This window comes from Miscanthus floridulus, chromosome 15 (genome assembly GCF_019320115.1).
Source record: "Miscanthus floridulus cultivar M001 chromosome 15, ASM1932011v1, whole genome shotgun sequence".
Classification (NCBI taxonomy): domain Eukaryota; kingdom Viridiplantae; phylum Streptophyta; class Magnoliopsida; order Poales; family Poaceae; genus Miscanthus; species Miscanthus floridulus.
In genome coordinates, this window is record NC_089594.1 from 55127544 (window position 1) to 55142374 (window position 14831).

The 14831-nt window shown below is 45.8% G+C and overlaps 1 pseudogene; it reads right to left on the minus strand.

The window, feature by feature from the left end:
* Positions 1–3680: 3680 nt before the first annotated feature.
* On the minus strand, positions 3681–5241 carry LOC136508134 (NAC domain-containing protein 83-like; annotated as a pseudogene).
* Positions 5242–14831: the final 9590 nt, after the last annotated feature.

Genomic DNA, 14831 nt, shown 5'->3' on the forward strand with positions numbered 1-14831 from the left:
CTATTTTTCCATCTTGCCTTAGCATCCAGCCTCAAAGAAAAACCCACCCAAGACCGAATGTTGACACACAATCTCAATCATTTGTAGCCCACAGAGATCTTTCATCACATCTCGCCAACCTAAACCTTCATCTCATCACTGACCATGGCATCGGTCAGAACTATCTGTTAATAGTCTAGTAATAAGAAAAATGGTATAGGAAAATCAGTGATTATACAAATAAAATTGTGAAGTTGTATAGAGAATTAGTATGGGAATCAAATTAACATGTGATACAGATGTTGCCACAGGATGCCTGATTCCCCTCTGTCAGAAAGGATGAGCACTTCACCTTCTCGATCCAGTACCGGCAATAGAGAGAAAAACCTGCACACGGCGTGGCCGTCCTCGACTCTCTTGAAGCAGCACCACACTCGATACGATCTAGATGGCCAATGAGGGTAAAGCGCGGAAATGCAGGCGGTACCGTGGAGCAGCGTGAGGGGAGTGCGTTGGTGGGTCGCCGGGTTGAAGATCCGGAGGCCACCGTCGACAAGGAGGATGACGAGCGAGGCCTTCGCAGGAAGCGAGCACGTGAAGGTCGTCTCGCTCTTTGTCCGTGCGATGGTTGCCGCTTGCCAGTGCGGTGGTCCGACCATGGTGGCACGACCACGGCGTTCCGCTCCGGCCGGAGGACTGCTCCTCCGCCCACTGCACCGGTCGGAGCGCCGTCCGGCCGCCGCACGCTGGCCACCGCGACTGAGTGGCCGAGCGATGGATGTCGCGGCACGCTTGAAGCCCTAGGAGGAACGCAGGACGGGAGAAGGCAGTGCCGCGGCGTAGCGAGCATGGCCGCACGTCGGGCACCATGCTCGCGCGGCCAAGCGCCGCACGCCGCCGTACGCTCGAAACCCCCAAGCCGCGCCCCCACGCTGTGCCTCCGAGCGGTCCAGGACCGTGAAGGCGCAAGGAAGGGAACGACAACCCACGATCCCACCTTCCTTCTCGGCGTACGACGGAGCCGCGGTATCGCACGGGGTGGGAGAGGCAGACCCAAAACAAATGTCGCACAAAAAGTGTCCACGCTTTGTTCTTTTTAGTTGTAGGAGATGAAGAGTTGGCGTCTCAGAGAGTTGCAATGCTCCTAAATCTTAACATTGGGCTGATGGTGGGAGTTGTAGAGCAGCTATGAGGGCTCCTCTATTGGCTTTGCTAGGTTAGGGGGTTCAAAAATTAGGGCATGGATTTGCATTTTGGCCTAGGTGCGGCTGCACCCTCGATGGCCTATATGGATCCAGCCTTGTCTAATGGTCATCATTATATAGTGGTGGTTTGGCATAAATTTTGCTACTAAAACCGTAAAGGTCGAGCTTATGACTTTAAACAAAACACTGTCGGAACATTATTCATAATCTCGCTCTTTTCAATCCAATAAAGTTTCTTTTGTTTCAATCATCATAAAAGGTGTCTTTCTTTTTCTACCAAATAAAATGACTTTAGTACAAATGAGTTTAAGGATATAAAGGTAGAATCTGTTTTCTTCACGTATTTTTGTCGCCAACCTATTCAGGTTGAAAACAAATAGAAGAAAGGGCCAAACAATAAGGTTGCCCCAACTTAAAAAATTGGAGATCACTTAGTAATGGAGTATATCCAAGGGAGAATTCAACCTTCAAGCTTGATTTTATTTAGCATTAAGTGTTGTAAAAATCTAAGCATGGGTGAGTGAATGTAACACTTCAGAAGAAAACAAAAACAACTACTTTTGGAGTATTACGACACTACACCCTAACAAAGAACACATCAACAGAGAACGTGAAAGCAACAAACGTCTTGTAAGTTAAACATTAAATTAAGTTTACTATAATGACATAAACAAAGACATCTTCAAACACAACCAACATTTTTGTTGTGTTTCTTCTAGAACGTTGCAGTAAATTCTATGAGTGAATGCTCTGTTCATCGCTTAATTTTGTAGGATGAATGCTTGCGCTATAGTAGGATGGACAATGAATTATTGTGCCCAAAATGATGGTTAGGGAGAGAGACAAGAAGCCCATTTCATTGGGTTAGTGAAAAATAAGGGAAGGGTTAACCATTAACGACGCCTGGGTTTGTTGCACTTACCGTGCTGGTTTGTAGGAGACCACGCCTGCGAGTTGGCAGCGTGCAGAGCTAATGTTGTGGCCAAAAAAAAAAAAGGATCACAAAAGCGGCCGCCGATGGAATTGCTCTACTATACTACGCGCGAGCCAAGAGACGACAGGGGCAGCAAAAATCCGCAAAATTCGGACGGCTCCTATCGCAAGGTCCTCGTTTAGATGCTGAAAAAATTTCAAACCCGATGAATAGTACCTACTTTCGTCTTATTTGAACAAATATTGTCCAATCGTAGACCAACTAGGCTCAAAAGATTCATCTCGTAATTTCCAACTAAACTGTGTAATTAGTTATTTTTTTTACCTACATTTAATACTCCATAGCAAACGGCTAAAAATTAATGTGATAGAGAGAGAGTGAAAAAAACTTAGAATTTTGGTGGCATCTAAACAAGGCGCAAATCATCCTCCCTCCCACACTCCTAGGCCGCGCAACGCAATTGGCAATCGCGGCTCGTGCACCAAACGCCCACGCAACCGCCGCTAGTTTATTCAGCACATCAGCAGGTGGCGTACTTGCGTGCGTGCTTGAGTTGGGCACCGAGCGATCCGGGGCCAGCCAATGAGCGAGCGGGGGGCGAACCCCCGTCCCCGTCCCGGCCCGCCTCGGCATGATGGCGTCCATCCGACCCGATCCCGCCTGCCTGCTGCCTGCACACGGCACAGCGGCAGTAGTAGGCCCCGCGCCCGGTTCCGTGCAGCATGTGGTTGCTTTGGCCCCTCGGTCAACACGAGATCTGCACAAAATATTCTTGACCGGGACGAGCGAGCCCGTCCGGCTCCGGCCGTCCCGTCGCTCGCCCACGCCACGCCACGCCACCGGTCGACGAGAGGAAGAGGAGAGAGGAGGCCCCCTACCCCTCGGTCGGGCCCATGACGTTTGACCGCCATCCGCCGGCTGACTTCTCCTCCGGGTCCCTCCCCGCACGAAACCCAACTCGGGCAGGGGCAGTGCCCCAGTGGAGGACTGGAGGGTGGGAGTCTCCGGCTCGCCCAAGCAAGCTAACGCTAACCACGCGCGCACGCACCATGATGCCACCATCTGCTTGCGTTTCGTCTACCCGGGGACTGGTTGATTCCTGGTTTTCTTGCCCGGCATCCCAACCCCCTCCCTCCAGCCGTCACCGCGGTTGGCGGCTCGCCGTTTTGTTAATCGCTGCCCTGCCCTGCTGGAACTGGAAGGGGCACTTCAAATGAGATCGATTGCAAGTGCAAGCCATATTAATATATTCTATACGTATACGGCATCGATTAATTCCCTTAAGAAAGAAACGAAAGTCCGGGCAATAGATTACGCATGGCTATCAGTACCAGACACTGGCATTTTGCGTCTGCTGCCCGCCACTTGCGACGTTGATTGCTTGCTTCTTCAACAGGCGCGGGAACATTGACATTACCACACAACCCAACCCAATTTGCACGATATGAGGCGAGTCATTGTGGCTCTCGTGCGCATGGGCTTCCTTCCGTTCCTTGGAGCTTCGTGCCATGATGAGCATGCCAATGACGATGAGCCAGTTGAGATTTGCAGCACTCTCGCACGACATGGACGGAGAACTTTGATTGATCAGGGTGGCGGTAGGTATACATTACTACGGGGTACAACTGAAGTGCTACATTTAGTTTCAGCATCTACTACGCTCAAGACTCAACTGAAACTGGACTGATTGACCGACCGACTCTCAGGCCTCTCTCTCCTCTCCCTGCTGCTCTCGCGTTGCTAATTACTTACTTACTCCTACCGACACCCAGATTAGGCACTGCAACAGTTGGCCGTCTGCTTGCTGATGCAGCTTACAACAAAGCCAACAAACAAAGCTTCCCTCTTTCTGTAGCTTGCTTTGCCTGCCTGCCTTGCTTCACGCCAGCCGACGCTTTGTCTTGTCATCACGCGCCTCTGCTGGTGGTCTCCTGCTCCCGCCCCTGCTGGCGCTCGGGCGACGCGTCCGTCAGGCAGCTGCTCGACACCACGGGCGACGCCGCGCGACGCCGCCGCCCCGCCGCGTCCGCGCGCGCAAAGAAGTCGATGAACCCCGGCCCGCCAGCGCCCGCGCTCTCGCCGGCCTCCTCGCCGTCGCTCCGGTCTTCGCCCGGACTCGCGGCGGAGCCCTTCTTCTTCCGAAACACGCGGCACAGCACCCAGCCCTCGGCGGGCCGCGACACCGCCGCGTCGGCGTCGCCGTCCTGCGCCGCCGCGCGGCGGCACGGGGCGAGGCCGGCGCCCGCGAGCCGGTACTCGTGCATCACCCAATCCGTCTTGCTCCCCGTCGGGGGCTTCCCCCGGTAGAACACCAGCGACCGCTTCATGCCCACAAGCACGGTCTGGCCCTGCTGGCCCTGGCCGCCCCGAGCCGCCGCCGGGATCGCCACGGCCACCGGCTTCTCCTTGCCCGTGGCCTTCCAGTACCCGGCCCCCGTGGCGCGGTTCGCGCGCCGGCCCTTCACGTACTTGGCCTCCTTGCACGTGAAGAAGTAGCGCTCCTGCTCGCTGAACCCTGCCAGCCACCACCACCCAATCCAGCAAAAAAGTCAGCCCCAATCCGAGATCCAAACATGTTTGCCGTCGAGTGGCCGCAAGGTTGGCTCACTCACCTGGGGGCAGCAGGTCGGAAGGATCGTGCGACAGGATGCGGACGTCCGGGATGTCGACGGCGGGCGGCAGCGGGGAGGCCAACGCGCGGCGCCGGAGGTAGTGAACGATCAGCTCCTCGTCCGTGGGCCGGAACCTGAACCCCGGCGGCAGGCCTCGGCTTCGCAGCCTCCTTCAACTCCATCGCAATTCGGAAGCGAATGAAGCAAAGTGGTGACCACACCTGGGTCAAATCGATCGACAACTATTTTTTTTTTCTCCCGCCCGCGCTGCTCCTTGACGACAACTAACGCCGCCGCGCGCGTGGACACGACAAGCACAAAAGGCGCGATCTTTGCAGGGGGACGGTTGACGGCTCGGGGTTGGTGGTGGACGACTGGTGGGTTACTTGACGCACAGTCGAGGGGAGCTTTTCGTTTGCGTGCGTAGTTGAGGGGGAGGAGGGGGAGGGAGGAGGGAGACGCCGGGGATCGATTTATAGTAGGAGAGGAGGAGGAAGGCGAGGAGTGGAGTGTGGGAGGGTCGCAGTCGCAGTCGCAGTCGCAGCGGCGTGAGGGAGACTCAACCGGCCGGCTGGATGGAGGATGGAGGATGGTGGGCGCCCCTCCCCCTCCGGCTCACGCCTCACGCCACAATAGGCTCACAAGCAGGTACTTGGACACTTGGTTGCTCCTCTTCCTTCGGTGGTTTTTAAATGCAGAGAGTAAAATTTAGCGGGGTTACATCGCGTAAATATTACGTGAGAGTATCTAGACAGTAATAATAAAATAAATTCTAGAAATCCTCACTAATCAGGCGAGACAAATTTATTAAATATAATTAATCTGTCATTAACATATGTACGGTAGCAATACATTGTCAAATCATAGACTAATTAAACTTAAAAATTTGTCTCGTAAATTAGTCGTAATCTGTATAATTAATTATTTTTAGTCTATATTTAATATTATACTTAAATTTCGATACGACGTGGAGTAAACTTTAGGTGAGGACGTAAGGCTTTAAGGGTGTTTAGTTCTTTAGTTACTCCTAAAATTCATGTCACATTAAATGTTTAGATATTAATAAGGAGCATTAAATATAGATTAATTATAAAACCAATTATATAGATAGAGGTTAATTTGCGAGATGATTTTTTGAAGCCTAATTAATCTGTTATTAGCATATGTTTACTGTAGCACCACGTTGTCAAATCATGAACTAATTAGGCTTAAAAGATTCATCTTGTAAATTAGTTATAAATTATACAATTAATTTCATAATTAATCTATATCTAATACTTCATATATATGTCTAAATATTTGATATGACAGGAATATTAGGACGAACAGGACCTTAGTTTTTCCCCTTGTGATTAGCTGCCCGAGTTCTACGTCTCTGCTTGCTTGCTGCGGCCTGCGGCTGCAGGCGAAGCGATGCAAAGGATGCAGGGCTACGGTTAGGCCTGCCCAAAGGTAGTGCTAGGGTGCAGGGCTATGGCTACGGACCTCTAAAGAATCTGCTTATGCCTGCCATTAGGATGAAAACGAATGAGATACGGACGGAATATCACTGATATTATATTTGTTTTTATATTTCTTCTCAGATTTAGATTCGAATATGGACTAGTGTCAACTATGTCGGATAGGATACTGATTGGATATCGACATCATAAATATGCGATTTGAGTATTCGGATACGGATACGGTATCGGATGTTGGATATCTGGACTCGGATACGGACAGATCTCAACCCCTCTAAACAGATTCGGTTTCGAATACTGTCGGAAAATACCCGTACCAGTTTTCATCCCTACTGGCAAGCATCAAAGGCCACGTTTAGTTCTAAAAAGTTTTCCCAAAAAGTGTTACAGTAGTCATCACATCGAATCTTATGATACGTGCATAGAGCATTAAATATAGACGAAAAAAAACTAATTGCACAGTTTGGTTGGAAATTTCGAGACGAACGTTTTGAGCCTAATTAGTCCATGATTGAATACTAATTGCCAAATAAAAACGAAAAGTGCTACAGTAGCTAAATTTCTAAATTTTACCCTAACTAAACAAGGCCAAACTTGGCCTCACAAGCCAGCAGCCTCTTCCGCTGAGCTAAAACGATAATATATGATCGTGGATTATTACCGTTGGCTGATTTGGTGTGAGAGAAAAATACTGTTGTGGCTGAAAATTTACGATCGTTTACGACCCAAGCGAACGGGCTTCTCCTGATCTTGATGCTCCGTTTCCTTAAGAAAAACAACATTTTTTTTTAAAAAAGCAAGCGAAGAATCGACTAAAAATGGATGATCGCATATGCCCTATTCGCTTGGCTGATAAGCCATAGCTGAAAGTACTGCTGGCTGATTTATTGTGAGAGAAAAATATTGTTCATTAACAAAAAAAAAAAATACGGCTTATAAGCCAAGCGAACAGGACGATAGCAGTTTTAGAATGTGATGTCTGATTCTGGTTCTGTCATAAGTACAAATAGCAATAGCAATTTCAGAAGGTGGTATCTGGTTCTGTCATCATGTCCTATGTGAGTATGAAGTTAAAATTTGTTTGAGACTGAACTGATTGGATTTCTCCAGTATCAGAGCGACAATTTAGTGACAATTTAGAGACTGAACTGATTTATTTTCTCCAGTACAGATAGCAATTTGTCTCCGGTTTCAGAGTAGTGACAATTTAGATTGGAAATTAATACTTGTTTGTTCAATAATACATGCATATATGAAGAATAATGGGATTATTGTTTGTGCAACGCAAGGCAATGGGCAGTTACACTTTTTTTTAAAATAATATTCTTGCTGCTTTGCAGCTGTTGCATGTTCCTGATAGCAATGCATTGCTCTGCAGCTGTGGTGTTTGCTTCACAGTGAATGCATAGTATTTATTTTAAAAACCAAATGATGAACATTCGCTTGAAAGAGTTATGTAGTTTTCAGCAGTTCTGTCATGTTCTCGAATTTATTTCCTGCATTTTGTAGGAGAGGCTGAGGTCACTTGAGGCCATGGGTATGCATGAGACAAGTCTGATTGTCACAGCAAGTCTGAACTCTTACTTGTAGTGTCACTGCAAGTCCGGAGCTCTTAGTTGTAGTGTCTGATTGTCACAACAAGTCTGAACTATGGTGTTTGTTCTACATATTGCCAAAGATGTTCTCAGATTCGGACAGGCACATTTTAATATCTGTTTCAAGTACTTGCTCTTAGATTGCCACATTTTAATATATTTATAGTCCCTGTGAGTGAAATCTATACCAGAAAGTGTGGATGATGTATCGCATCGCTGTGAATGAAATATACGTATGCCTGAACGTATGAATGATGTATTGCAGCCCTGTGAATGGGAGATGTCATTCCTTTCAATCATGCATGTTGATCTGAACTTAGTACACCTGTGCAAATGATCAAATATCTCTTCTCAGACCGCCTGCTGCTGTTACTGCTGAAGTGCTGATGATGTTGATTTTGGTCCATGTCCATCGGCTGCTATTGCTTGTGTAATCCTTGGTCGTCCACAAGTCCATACAATTTCAATTGAACCGATATGCTTGTGTTGATTGAAGCAGCTGACACTAACTGGGAGGTTGTTTGACAGTCTGAGAAGAGAAATATGACATTCTACTGGAGCTGGGTATTCATTTGAGATCACTGTCTGCTGCTCTTCGTGGGGTCGAAGCTGAAGTGTAGTCTGGACAGGGGGTGTAGAGAGTGGAACCTGAAGATTTGGTCCTGAATCTCCCTGGTTTTGATCTCCTTCCTGGACTGCAGAGCCAGAAGAAGCAGATAACTGCACTTGAGCGGGCAGGGCCCTGCTGCTGAACGTGAGTAGTCTAATTTGGATACGAAGAGTCTTGATTTAGATAGTCTATTAGAGTAGTCTAGTTTTTTTTTTGTGAAATTCATTTTAAAGAATAGCTAAATCACTAAATTTGGATATTCCTTTTGGCTAAGCACTTGGAGTTGCTCTCAGCCACTGATGACCCACGTCTCAATTTCTGCAGCATTTTTCTCTTTTATATATACTTGTAAATATGTCATGCATTGCTACGGATGACTAATAAATTTTAAAATTCATTAATTTTTATCTCTCTCCATTGTTTTCAACCGTGATTTTGAATTTGACCCTTGATTGGGAACTTATTTGTTTGATTAGATATATCGCTGGCATCAACGTGGAATATGTGATCGTTCAACAATAAATATGCAATAGAATATGTTGGAAATTAATAACCAATTCGTCAATATACTGTTTGAACTATATGTGAGTATGCATTATGACATACTTTTCATTTTTTCATACATATTTTATAAAACACTTAAAATATCAGATCCAAAGTATACATCTTTGGTCCTGTTCGCTGGTCTGAAACTTGGCTGAAACTGGCTGAAAAACACTGTTCCGGCTAAATTGTTGTGAGAGAAAAATACTGTTCCGGCTGAAAAAAGAAGCCGAACAAGCAAAATATGGGGTAAGCCGTGTTTAATATCTGACGTGCCCGTGTGTTGCACAATACCTAACTAGAACAATGCACGGCGTTGCAGCACTTGGAATGTGCTCACACATTGTTTCTAGGTTTCGTAGTTTGACCATATTTTAATTTAATTTAATGAAATGACAATTGTAGGCCAACTAAAAGCCCAGTAGCAGTTGGGCTATCCCTTAACATTTTTTAACAAGCTGAAGCACCGGTCATGGAGTATGTAATTTTTTATTTACCTACACCCTATCGGTAACTCTCCAGAGTTTTTCTGTATCTTGAGAAGTCCAAAAGACACCGGCTTGTAGCATCACTCATGCCGTTAGATTGTCATCCAACGGTTCAGATTTGTCAGATGACATCATGATCATGTAGGGAAATACTTTTTCGTTACCGCGACGGGTTTAAGTCATTAAAGATACGTGTTGAAGGCAGAGTCTGTATCATTGCAGGACACGGATTGTTCTAACTCGTTTGACATGAGGAGGGGTGTTTCATATAGGGAACATGGAGGGTGCAAATGTAATTTGAGAAGTAAAAATGGGATAAAAGAAGAATAATTTAGGAAGTAGAGTGGTGAATTTCTAGATTGAAAGGATGGTTGCACGGTCTAGAGGGGGGAGGTTTGAATAGGCCTACAAAAATTTATCTAAAAAAATAGTGGTCAGCAGACTGGGAAACTTCTGTGGATTCCCACAGAACTTCTGCGTGTGGCCACGTGAAAGGTCCTAAATGGCTAGGGGGGTGAATACCCTATAAAAATTCTCTACAAAAACACTAGAGCAAAGGGTTAGTATCATAAATGGCGAAATACAATTTTGCTCTAGCTCTACAAGGGTCGTAAGCCACATATACCATAATTCTATTTCTTTACAATCTCTAGGCACACACAAACGCTATGTCACTACTCTTACTCTAGTTGTGCTAGCTACTAACTAACAAGAGACTAACCAAGCTACTCATCTAGCTACCTCTACTCAAGCTACAATAAGTAGGAAACAAGGTAATACAAGGGAGGAGAGGTAGGGTGATTATACCGTCTAAGGCAAGCGCTCAATCAATCAATATGAATACCAAAGAACTCCGGGAGAATACCAATGGAGACAATGAGACACAATTTTTCTCCCGAGGTTCACGTGCTTGCCGGTACACTAGTCCCCGTTGTGTCGACCAAACACCTGGTGGTTCATGAGCTAATTGGCACCACGCCAAGCCCACACTAGGGGCCGCAAGAGACTACCCGAAGTGAGGATAACTCAATGACACGAGTAATTTACTAGAGTACCTTTTGGCTCTTCATCGGGTAAAGGTTAAGAACCTGCACAAATCACTAGGAGATGGCCACGAACAATCACCAACTTGTGCCAATGCTCCTTCGCTGCTCCAAGCCGTCTAGGTGGCGGCAACCACCAAGAGTAACAAGAAAACCCGCAGCCGATGCAACCACAAGTGCCACTAGATGCGCCAACACGATGCAAATGCACTTGGATGCTCTCCCAACTCATTTGGATGAACAACAATCAAGAGAGATGAGTGGGAGTGGTGTTTCTCAGCTCAAAGGGATGTTAAGAATGTCAAATGGCCAAGAGAGACACCCAAAGGCCGACCATGGTCTATTTATAGACCCCCTCAAAATTCTAACCGTTATGCAGTCCGGGGGTGACCAGACCCTGTGACCGGACTCTGATTAGAGTCTAGTCAGGAGAGTCCGGTCCTCACTACTAGCCAACGCCAATGCGCCATGTCACTCTATTTCAAAACTAGCCATTGTCGCCCTTCGTGCGCGCCCACAAGCATGACCAGACACACCTTTCAAATGACCGAACTCGGCGTTACCTAGAGTCCTGGTCGTTTCAAGAGAGCTCCCAGAGCACGAAAATCATGACCGAACGCGTTAGGTCATACGTGATAGGACATGATTTAGAGTCTAGGTGCCTACATCTCAGTTCCACGCGTTCCACAATGCCATGATCGGACACGTGGGAACAGTGTTCCGCCAGCGTCCGGTCGTGCCCTGCTGGCTGAGTCCGATCACGAACTCAAAAGGCACCCTCTTTGCGCGTCATGACCGGACACACCACCGTGGGTCCAGTCGCGTTACCACGCTGGGTCTGGTCAAGCCATGAAGGCTGGCCAAGACCAAGGGTTGGGGACCGGACTCGGCCCCTCAGGGTCTGGTCACACCGAGACCCAGAGTCTGGTCACCCAAAACATCTCCTTTTCTCTCTCGAAACACTTCACCCTTGTGCATGTGTGCTAACTCCAAGTATTCCAAGATATGTGTATGTGAGTTAGCAGCACTCCAAGTCAATTCCTAAGGGTTTGTTAGCTCATTAGGGTCCAATGCACATGCAATTGAGTTAGATCACCTAATGGCACTTGATAACCGCATCAACTACGATTTCTCCTCTCTTCATAGTTGTTGGTGTTTCTTAGCGTGAGCAGAAGGGATCCACAAGCGCACTGATACACCATTGTTATACTTTACCTGGAAGTATTCAGGTTATCATATTTTCCCAAGGGAACGGATGTATAATGTCTCTTATCTAGTTCACCGAACAAAAACAAGAAGAAGGGTAACTTGGGTAGTGAGGTTTTTCTAAGGGTAGATATCCTAAGCGAAGATAATCTTACCACTAAGTACTTGCTTCGGGCACTGGGATGCACCTGGTCTGCCAAGCGATGCCGACTTGTAGCTCACCACCTACCGCCTACCCCTCAGCCATGGAGAACAAGGCAAACGAAAGGTAGCCTCTAGCCTAGACACCACATCTATGCTATCGACTACTACTCTAGCATGGTAGCAAGGGTTATCCGTCTTTATTAGGGCCCTTCTACTAGAGTATTCATCGTAAGGATGAACGACGAACTAGCAAGTAAGTAATGAACAAAGGTAACTCTCTTAAGATATCAACACCAAAGTAGAACACGAACTTCTTACTTCAAGTAGTAAGATGATTGTAGAAGTACAAGTGGAGGAGCCTCTAGCTCTGGCACTCCTTCCGCAAAGTGTAGCGAGTACACTAGGGAAGGTAGTCGACAACCCCGACACTTCTCCAACTCTTCCCTCTCTCACTCCCTATATTATTCTAGCTAAAGCTAAGATGAGTGGAGCCCTTCTAGTTCTCTTCTTGTGTATTGAATGAATGCCTTGTGAAGGAGATCCCCCTTGCTTTTATAGCCATCCTACAGTCGGTTCATAGGAGGAATATCTTTGGAATACTAGCATGCACCGCCTCTGCATGGCTCCCAGGACACTGCCTTATGAAGGAGTGGACTGAGCTACGCCAAGTGGGGTGCGGGCGCACCCATGGTGTGGCCACACCCTGACCAGCTCCAAATGCCACTGCCTTCGCACAGTGGGCTCTTGACTGGACCTAGAGCGTGTACCCATGGTGCTTTTCAGTCCAGTTGTGTCAGGTACGTGTCCTTTGCTCTTTTTTCCCTTGCTTTGCTTGGGCTGAATTGTGTGGATGTTGTACTTTGGGCCATTTGATGTACTTTCATGTTTGTCACCTGCAAATAAATATTTTATGAAAACTTGTGAAAATGATTAGTTAAAAGTCCTATTTCTAGTTTTCATGATTGCTTTCGATGAATTTTATACAAGTGTTGGCGATATAAAATATGAGTTAAGAACCACCAACAAGTTCCCCCACACTTGGTCCTTTACTCGTCCTCGAGTAAAGTGTAGGACTAAGATTGTTTATTCTCCTTGATATGAAATCTGCATACAAGTTATTCCAAGCCTCACCTGTACCTGTGAACATTCTGAGTGTCTATCAAATTATCTTGAGTAATTGGATAATGGAATAGCATGGATTCAAATCCTCTTACTCTACTCTTGCTTAGAAACTTGGGTTTTGTTTTGATTTTTGAAACATATAGATTAGCCTTGCTCCTCAAAATAATTCACTCGATCGCTCAATATGTATAATCCTCTCCAAAGGCCTTTGATACTTGCGTTGTTTTCACCCTACCTCTAAGGGCTTATTTGTGGAGTTTTGGGTAGGTATAAAGGAGAAACATATTTGCATCACATAATTTTGCTAAGTAAAAAACCGGATCCGAGGAGATGCGAGTCATACATTTTGATCAAGAAGTGCAAATGCGTGGAATTTTGAATTCTTTCTATATCTAAATGTTTTTGTACTCCTTCGAACATGATCCCCTCCCCTTTCGATAGTTGCCTTTGAAAGTATGTGCTATCTTTTTCTTTTCCTTCATGCTTTTTAGCATGGGAACATTTTCTTTTATGTGCCCCTTGGCACTCTCTCTCTTTTTTCTCTCATGCTCTTTTGGCATGTATATTTATTATTTTAGCATAGCCCATATTTTCTTTCGGCACATGAAAACTTTAGGGAGAAAGACTCATGTAAAATGGATGGAGTATTTATTTTTGTGGATGGAAAGGCATGTTTTTGTATAACTCTAAGTGTAAGAGTCAGTATTTTATTTGTGGGTGTACGTGAATCTTGATCATGGGTGCATGACAAGTATCTCAACAAGGGTCACAACAATTTGACAAAGCTCAATGTGAATACAAACAACATATGACTAAGGTTTTGTATTATTGAATATTGTCATATGGCCTTGGTAAGAGTTATAATCATTTGAGGAGCATGCTAATTGAGATCTTAATTTTGTAAAATAAATCCCAAGTATTTTGTATGAAAGGGCAAGTTTCATTTTATCCTACTATATCTCATATTTTAATGACTTAGATGAAAATGGGTCCCTATGATGAGTTGTTCACAAGTCATAGGAATTTTTGCAACGAATAAAGAGTATGCAAATTTTTATCAAAAAGGTAGAATGAAGTTGGAGCATCTTTAAATAGTTATATTTCAATTTATCCAAGATTTTCTTTTAATTATAGAGAGCGAGCGTGCACAATTTAATTTTCAACATATTTATCGGTTGCGCACCTGAGAAGAGCTGTCTGTGGGTCGTCTCCCCCAAACTTGTTTTTGTACATGTCTTTATTTTTATTTGGGGACAATAGAGTATGCAAAAACAAGTGGAGACAAATAACAGCAAAATATTCTTTATTGAACCATAAACAATTAATAAACAGGCGTGTTACATGTATTGGGTAAAAGATTGAAAATGAAATGCAGAAATAAAAATTGCACGCCTAATTATTTGAGGAGTGGCTCTAAATATCTAGTGTAGAGCTCCTTCCACTCCTGCAGCTCTTGCCACCTTTAAAAGCCTTTGGCCGAAACCGAAGCGAAAGACATTGTTTTTGTGCTGAAGGTCCCTAATCTTAATTTGATTATCAGCTATTTGGCTTTTAAGTATGTTGACCTCCTAGTCTAGGTGTGTGATTTTATTATTGAGCGAGGTGATGGTGGGACCTCTAGGCGGTAGTGGCTCATCGTCCTCCTTAAAGATAGCACATGGCTTTAGGACTGGGGTTTTGTTGGCCCTCTTAATCCTAAGGTGTCCGGACGATGAGCCAGCCATCTTTTTTGAGACCGACTTCTGGGCTGAGAGTCTCTGCCGGCCCTTTTCCTTTGGCAGGCTTGCACTATGAGGCCTTTGCCGTACCTGCCGTCAGGTTTTCTAATGCCTATTACAGTGTAGCTGTTGCTAAAAATAGTGTTTCCCGAAGGCGCTTTCTAAGGCTTTT